At 42.9% G+C, this 7,977-nt stretch overlaps 1 protein-coding gene across 11 annotated transcripts in view; it reads right to left on the minus strand.

Annotated features, from left to right (window-relative positions):
- Positions 1 to 1,365, minus strand: part of WNK2 (WNK lysine deficient protein kinase 2) — a 118,271-nt gene extending 116,906 nt beyond the window's left edge. For 9 of the 11 annotated variants that reach the window (XM_081970596.1, XM_081970595.1, XM_081970594.1 and 6 more), the window contains exon 1: positions 783 to 1,365. The gene's annotated coding sequence lies outside the window, so the exon portion shown is untranslated. Of the gene's footprint in view, positions 1 to 170 lie in introns of all 11 variants that reach the window. The other 2 variants (XM_081970593.1, XM_081970592.1) reach the window with 2 other exon arrangements.
- Positions 1,366 to 7,977: the final 6,612 nt, after the last annotated feature.

Here is a 7,977-nt window from a genome sequence, read left to right on the forward strand (position 1 = left end):
TTCTGGAGGGTCTTTCCAATGAGTCCCCGCCCCTCTCCGGCTATCCCTCTTCCTCAAGTCTCCCTTCCCACCCACCCCTCACCCGCCCCCGGCCCTTTTCACAGGAAAACCCGGTTTCCCAAGCCGGCTTTCCCTCCCCCGGCGGCCTCCCTCCCTCCCGCAGAACACACCCTCGCTTGAAAGCCCCCAGACGCTCACGCGCTCCGTCCTCCCCGGCCCGCTTCCAGCCACCTTGGGCGGCCGCCTCCCCCGCCCCTTTTGCCCACTTCAGTCATACTGCAGCTCCTCGCCGGAAAGCCATATTGTGATTGAAAGCCGAGAAGGCGGATATGGCTAATAAAGCTCGAACTAGCCACCTTCGGCGTTTGCTCACACAAGCCCCAAAGCGCAGCATTAAGGCTTAACAACTACTCTTAGAATTGCGGGGCTGGGGGTTGCCCCGCCTGGCTAGGAGCGCTTTTTCCTCGTTCCGAAATCTCTGCCTTAGATAAGCACCAGCCACGCAAGCTGGGAGGCCGGCAACCGCAGCAACGGAGCCGAGAGGCTGCGCTGCCGCGTCCCCGCAGCGAGACAGAGAAAGGAGCGGGCGTCGGCCGGGAGGCGCGCCGGGAGCGATCCGCAGCAGCCGACGGAGTTGTTTGGCCGGAGGACAACTGCCGGCGCTTCTTCCCAGCCCAGCGGGTTCAGGTGCTGTCCGGCCGCACAATGGAGGCGGCTCACCTGCGGCCCAGTCAAGGGGCGGGAGGAGATGCGCCAGCCCAGCCCCGCCGACAGTTACTTACCCGGAGGAGAGGAGCCAGCCATGTTCAGAGCCGGCGGTGGAGGCTGGAGGCCGGAGGCTGGCAAAGCAGCGGCTGAACTCTGCCGTCCTTCTCTCCACCACCCTCCGAGGCCAGGCGCCCCTCTCCCCAGCGCCCCTGCGTCTAAGCTCCGGCCTTTCAAATCCTGTTCCCTGCGCGGCGTCCGCTGTCTTCGCGTCCCAGGCAGGAGCGGGGCGCCGTCGGTGAGGTTCTGGGGAAAGGAATAATAATCCACTCGCGTAAATAGCGCGCCTCCCTGTGGCCCGTTGAACCCCTTCCGCAGGCCAGACTACCGGCACGCGCTCCCCACCACCTTTCCCAAATCGGGCTTTCCTTTCTAATGATGCCCCATTTAACGGACCGACAGGGAGGCACGGGAATCTTGGAGCAACCAATGAGAGGGCCTCGGAGGAGGCGGCCCTTGTTAGATCCGCCCCGCGTCGCGGGGGAACCAAGGGCAAGTCGGTCTCCCTTTCTCAGTTGCTAAGAGTGTATCCCCGACCTCCCATCCCTCCTTCCCTCCCTCCGTGTTTCCGCAAGTCAAGGGTGTGTGCCTGTGTGCGTGTGGGAGAGAGCGCGAGAGCGTGTGTGCGCTTTGCTTCAAGCTGAAGCCAAATGTTGCGCATGTCCTCCTTCGGAGCTGCAGCCCACATCCTTCTGTGGCTGAAAGCTAGGAAGGAATATGAGCGCTGGGGATGCTAGGAGATGCACAGAAGGAGCTAGAACCAGTCATGGCAAGATGTTGAAACGAGGGGGTGTGTCTATAGGGGAAGGGCAATGAGCACTCAAACAGAAAAGAGAAAACTCATCTGACCTGCTTCTTTCAACATGTTTGGATTGCCGCTCCAATTATGGCCCCACTGGGTGGGGATTGTGGTTGTGGCCCATTGGGCACATCAGCGGTATCATATTGGCTCTGGGAACAGACTAAGAAAAAAGGTTATTTCTTTTAGCCCCCCCCCTTTTTTTTTTCTTTTTTTTCTGGAGGCCACTGACTGCTGAGCATGGTTTCCATGCAAGCAAATGCTGGCTACCCTCCAGGGATTTTGCTAGGCAGAATCTTGTTTATACATTTTCCTGGCGGAACCTTTTTCCTCAAATAAATATTTTAAAACACCTGCAGCTTTTCTGTCTCCTCATTCATTCATTCATTCATTCATTCACTGTTTTCATTCATTTCATCTGCACTTGATTTCCTGCACATGATATATAAAAATGAATAAACAGTCAAAGGTTGCTGGAAACTATCAGATCCTCTTGGAATAGTCTGTGATCTCTCATGTATTGTAGAGTTTGGTTTCTGAGGATGGAGATGGAAAAGGAAACTGTTCCAGATATCATCTGCAATGCTTTTCATAATGTGAAGAACTCCTTTCCATAGTAACCTTTTTAACATCAATGTTCCAAATAGGGGGGAAATGTGCCCTCAAAGATGTAATAATCTTGCATGTAATAATAACATATAACCTTATGCTTTTTGCTTCTGGTTTGACAAAGAGAATTCTCAAACATTTTGTCTGAGGCTTTCTTGTGTCTACATATATCTAGATACCCGTTACACTATTCCTTTATGGGTTAAAGAACCCTCTGCAGAGTGCAGAAAAGGAGTAAGAAACATTAAGGCAAAAAATTAAAGGCAGGAGAAAAGGGGATATACAACAATTTACAATGCCTTGGTAGGATCACACTTGGATTATTGCATCCAGTTTTGGTCGCCACAATATAAAAAAGATGTTGAGACTCTGGAAAAAAAAAGTGCAAAGAAGAGCAACAAAGGTGATTAGAGGACTGGAAGCTAAAACATAACAGCTGCAGGAATTGGGTTTGTCTAGTTTAATGAAAAGAAAGACTAGGGGTGATATGATAGCAGCGTTCCAATATCTCAGGGGTTGCCACAAAGAAGAGGGGGCCCACTTATTTTCCAAAGCACCTGAAGGCAGAACAAAAAGCAGTGGATGGAAACTAATTAAGGAAAGAAGCAATGTAGAAATAAAGAGAAATTTTATGGCAGTGAGGACAATCAGTGGAACAACTGGTCTCTAGAACTTCTAGGTGTTCCAACACTGGACGTTTTAAAGAAGAGATTGGATAACCATTTGTCTGAAATGGTATAGGGCTTCCTGCCTGAGCAGGTGGTTGGACTAGAAGACCTCTAATGTCCAACTTTGTTTTCTGTTTTTCTGACATAGAGCTTAAATTAGGTAATGCTAATGCCATTCACTCAGTCTTTGCTTAGTTTTCTTTCCTTATCTTTATTTTTACCACATCCTTATATGGATGTATTCTCTTTTGTCCTTTAAATTTGTCATGTGCCTCTAATTTCCCTAAGTTTGTAACTCCATGCATGAAGTATTAGCAACAGCAATAGCACTTAGATGTATATACCACTTCATGGTGCTTTACAGTCATCTCTAAGCTGTTTACAGAGTCAGCATATTGTCCCCAACAACCTGGATCCTCATTTTACCGACCTCAGAAGGATAAAAGACTGGGTCAATCTTGAGCTGGTACGACTCGAACTGCCTGCAGTACTGCATTATAACCACTGCGCCACCACGGCTCAAGAATCTTTCCTTTACTCTCAACTTAGAGTAAAGAGAACTTATTTTCTCTTCTTTCATGTTGCTTTTCCATTCAACCCTTATTATTGTCTCTATAAGAATAAATAACCTTTTTATTTTCACACTGAACTCTTATTTTTGTACTCAGTCCATTTTCATCCATCACCCATTCAGTTCTTGATTCTATCGCCTTGTTCTAACCCACAGACCTCTTACATATCCAATGTGAGTGCATGTGCTGCATCTGTGCATGTGCACCGCTTTCTGCACATGCACAGTGCTCACGCATTATGTCAGGATGGGTAGGCGGAGTCTCCTGCAGCCGCTGCTACCGATTTGCCCAAACTGGAGAGAACCGGCTGAATACCACCTCTGCAATAGACCAATTTGGTCTAGTGCAGAAGACACCAGGCTAAAAATCAGGCGACTGTTGAGTTCTAGTCCTGCCTTAATCACAGAATTGGTGGGCTGACTATGTTCATTGCCTTGAGTTACTTATAAAAATGGGATTTAAAAAAATAAACATTTCCACTTCATTCAACTTACTTTTCCATTTCTCCTGACATAATTAAATCTCGTTTCCAAAAAATAAAGTGAGCAGAAATATAATACGAAGCAAGACTGGTCTCTATCAATCAGTTTACTCCTTGCAAACAGTCCATACAACACCGTACCAGTAGTGGGCATGACATAGCTTGGTGGGCATGGCTTGGTGGGTGTGGCAGGGAAGGATACTGTGAAATCTCCATTCCCTTCCCACTCCAGGGGAAAGTTACTGCAAAATCCCTATTTCCTCCTGATCAGCTGGGACTCGGGAGTTAGACAATAGATGAGTGTGGGACCAGTTAAAGACGGTATTTACCAGTTCTCCAAACTACTCAAAATTTCCGCTACTGGTTCTCCAGAACTGGTCAGAACCTGCCGAATACTAACTCTGCAGTCTGTACCATACCCACTTTTTTTCTGCACATTTTAAAATTTCTAGGATTCAGTCTGGGTCAGTTACAGCGACCAGGGTTTTTGTCTTTCAAGCTTTTCAGACTCATGCTAGAGCCCATCTTCAGAGAATGTCTCTCTACAGAGTATTTGAATTTTTCATCTCTGGTTTTTCCAATTCATTCAAATATAAAATGCAAAATTCTTTAGCTTACAGATTCCTACTTTCATACGCATGCGTAACAACTTAGGTGACACCAGTTCGTGCTTTCCAACCCACTTGAATTTGAATTTGGAAGCAACTTGGACTTCTTCATTTTTGAAAAAAATGTTTTTATTGAAGATAAACAACATATATGAAAACAACACAAATTTAAAGAAAAATAAAATAAATCTCAGAGATATTAGACTTGGCACCACACAGAAAAGGAAATGTAAATTTCTCCTGAGTAACGTAGTCCTAGCTAGTTATAGCTTTTAATTTATTTTTTTTAAGATAATTGAACCCAATTTCCCTCGTCCTTGACTATTCCTGGATCCCTCCTGTAGATGATCCCAGAAGCCACCAGGCAGATAATTCTAAGCCTGCTCTTTCTGGCCTCGGTTCCCAACTTCCTTCTCACTTCAAAAGACTATGTTACTCTATTTAGTGGAAGGAGAGACTTTGTGAGGAAGACAATGATGTTCTGAAACACCATGGAGGCAGATTAGGTTCCCAACATGCTCGTTTTGTCAATTCCCCCTTGTTGTGTCCTCATAAGCAATCCCATTCAGCAGGCTCTGACTCATATCACTCCAGAATGAGAGGTTTAGCATTCATGTGGCTGGGAAGTAAATGGTTGCAGCCTATGGTGGCGCAGTGGTTAGAGTGCAGTACTGCAGGCTACTTCTGCTGACTGCCGGCTGACTCAATTTGGCAGATTGAATCTCACTGGCCCAAGGTTGACTTAGCCTTCCCGCCTTCCAAGGTGGGTAAAATGAGGAGCCAGATTGTTGGGGGCAATATGCTGACTCTAAACCGCTTAGAGAGGGCTGTAAAAGCACTATGAAGCAGTATATAAGTCTACGTGCTATTGCCATAATATGAGCAGGGCAATTATTGTTGGCATGGAAGAGTTGCTTAAAAGACAGGAGTAACATACAGAGTACAGATACTCCTCGACTTATGACCACAATTGAGCCCCAAATCTCTATTGTTAAGTGAGACATTTGTTAAGTGAGTTTTGCCCCATTTTACAACCTTTCTTGCCACAGCTGTTAAGTGAATCACTGCAGCTGATAAGTTAGTAACCTGGTTGCTAAGTGAATCTGGCTTCCCCATTGAATTTGCTTATCAGAAGGTTGCCAAAGGGCATCGTGTGACCTTGGGGCACAGAAACGGCCATAAATATGAACCAATTGCCAAGAATCTGAATTTTGATCACATGATCATGGGGCTGCTGCAAAGGTCATAAGTGTGAAAAATGGCATAAGTCACATTTTTCAGTACCGTTGTAACTTTGTATGGTCACTAAGCAAACTGTTGTAAATTGAGGACTACCTATTATGCAAGGCACTTGGGAAAACCATTTATTCCCCTGCATATGATTATGATTATTAAAGAAATGGTTGATACTCACTTATTTATATTTATTGCAAATTTTAAGTAAAATCAAATCTAATCTAAAGAAAAAAGGTGCAAGAAAAGAAAAAAGAGAAAAAAGAAAGCTAAAGTTCTGAAAAATAATGACTTCCTCTTTTCTCCTCCTTGGATAGCCTCTTCCTGTTATTTCTTCCAGAAATTCCATCAGCCTCATATTAAATTCTCATCCTTTTCAAACATTAAATCAACAAATCATCATTTCACAGTCTTTTCACAATCACTTCAAAGATTTTTCTTCTATTAGCAAAAAGTCCATAAAAGTTTTCCAGCCTTTTTTTAAAAAAAGTTTTAACTTTAAAAAAAAAACACGTGTTACTTTGTCCCTGACAAAACAGGTCAGTTTTGCTGTTTCTGCTACTTCTGACAATTTTACAAATCATTCCTCCACTGTGGGTATTTCAATCCTCTTCCATCTTTATGCATATACTTTTTACTTTATTTATTTTTCACATTTTGGAATCACCTGTTTCCTCTTTCAGAAAGGAACTTGCTGCAGTTATTACATACAAAATTAAACTTTCATTAATCTTTTCTAATTCAGTACCATAAGCCCTAATAAAAAGTTCTGGTTTCTGCAATATTAATCTTTATTATTCATTATATATAATGAATCCAAAACATCTTGGCTTTTCAACAAGTAGGTCACACATGATAAAATGTCTGTTCATGTTTTTCATATTTCAAATGTTGTTTTGAGATACCTTTATACACTTTTGACTGTGTACTGGCGTGAACCAACAATACCTCATTTTACGAAAACATTCTTTTAAATTAAATTAGATTTTAAATTCTTTAAAATTACAGCTCAATATAAATTTTATCCATCTACCCACATTCTTTTCCATTTATTATAGTCAAAATTGGTGGCCCATTTTATCATACAATCCTGAACTTCCATTCCAAATCTTAACAAAAGTTTATGCATTTTTGCAATTTCATGCTCATTGTTCGTACAGAATTCCTTTTCAAATCCCATTTTATGTTTTTCAATTTCACTTGCCATCCTGTTTTTATTAAATCTTTCCTTTAATTGTGGATATAAAAAGACCTGTACACTGCACTGAGTCAAAAAGAGGGCCATGAAAACATTTACAGACCCCTCGCATCCTGGACATAAATTGTTTCAAATCCTACCCTCAAAATGACGTTATAGAGCACTACACACCAGAACAACTAGACACAAGAACAGTTTTCCCCCAAACGCTATCACTCTGCTAAACAAATGATTCCCTCAACGCTGTCAAACAATTCACGAAGGCTGCATTACTATTACTATTAGTCCTCTCATCGTTCCTATCACCCATCTCCTCCCACTTACCGGTATGACTGCAGGACTGTAACTTTGTTGCTTGTATCCTTACGATTTATATTGATATTGATTGTTTACTGTTTGCTTATTTGTAGTCTATGACTATCATTAAGTGTTGTACTTTATGATTCTTGATGAATGTATCTTGTCTTTTTATGTACACTGAGAGCAAATGCACCAAAGACAAATTCCTTGTGTATCCAATCACACTTGGCCGTTAAAGAACTCTATTCTAGTCTATTCCTCCTGTTCAGTTTCTCCTATGTGTCCCCAGGCCCACTCCAAAGATCATCCCACCAATGCTTATAGAGGGGGGGGGAAGAATCAACTCCTTTGGTAAAATCAATAATGTGCTCAATTGAATTCAATGGCATTGACTTCCAGGTAACTGGAATCATTGCATCTTTTTCTTAACTGCATCTCCAAAACTAGTATGCTTTTCCTTATCTTCTTGAATGATTACCTTAATTCTCAATAGCAGCCTTTTGCAACTGGAATCATTCAAAACGTTGGCTGAGATACCAGATTAAAACCTGAATTGTGCCTAATTGCAGTTCTTCTTTATTGCACACTTAGAACTATTATTCTTAATGTGTTTCTTTGGCAGTGCTTTGAGCCTTGGATTCAGAAGCTCAATGGACATGTTTCTATTTTATACAAGAACTAGGAAGCCTCTTATGTAAGAGGCTAAAAATAATTGAAAGGCAATACCATTCTTGTTAAAATTAA

The sequence above is a fragment of the Natrix helvetica genome (assembly GCF_964273705.1).
Source record: "Natrix helvetica genome assembly, chromosome: 1".
Classification (NCBI taxonomy): domain Eukaryota; kingdom Metazoa; phylum Chordata; class Lepidosauria; order Squamata; family Natricidae; genus Natrix; species Natrix helvetica.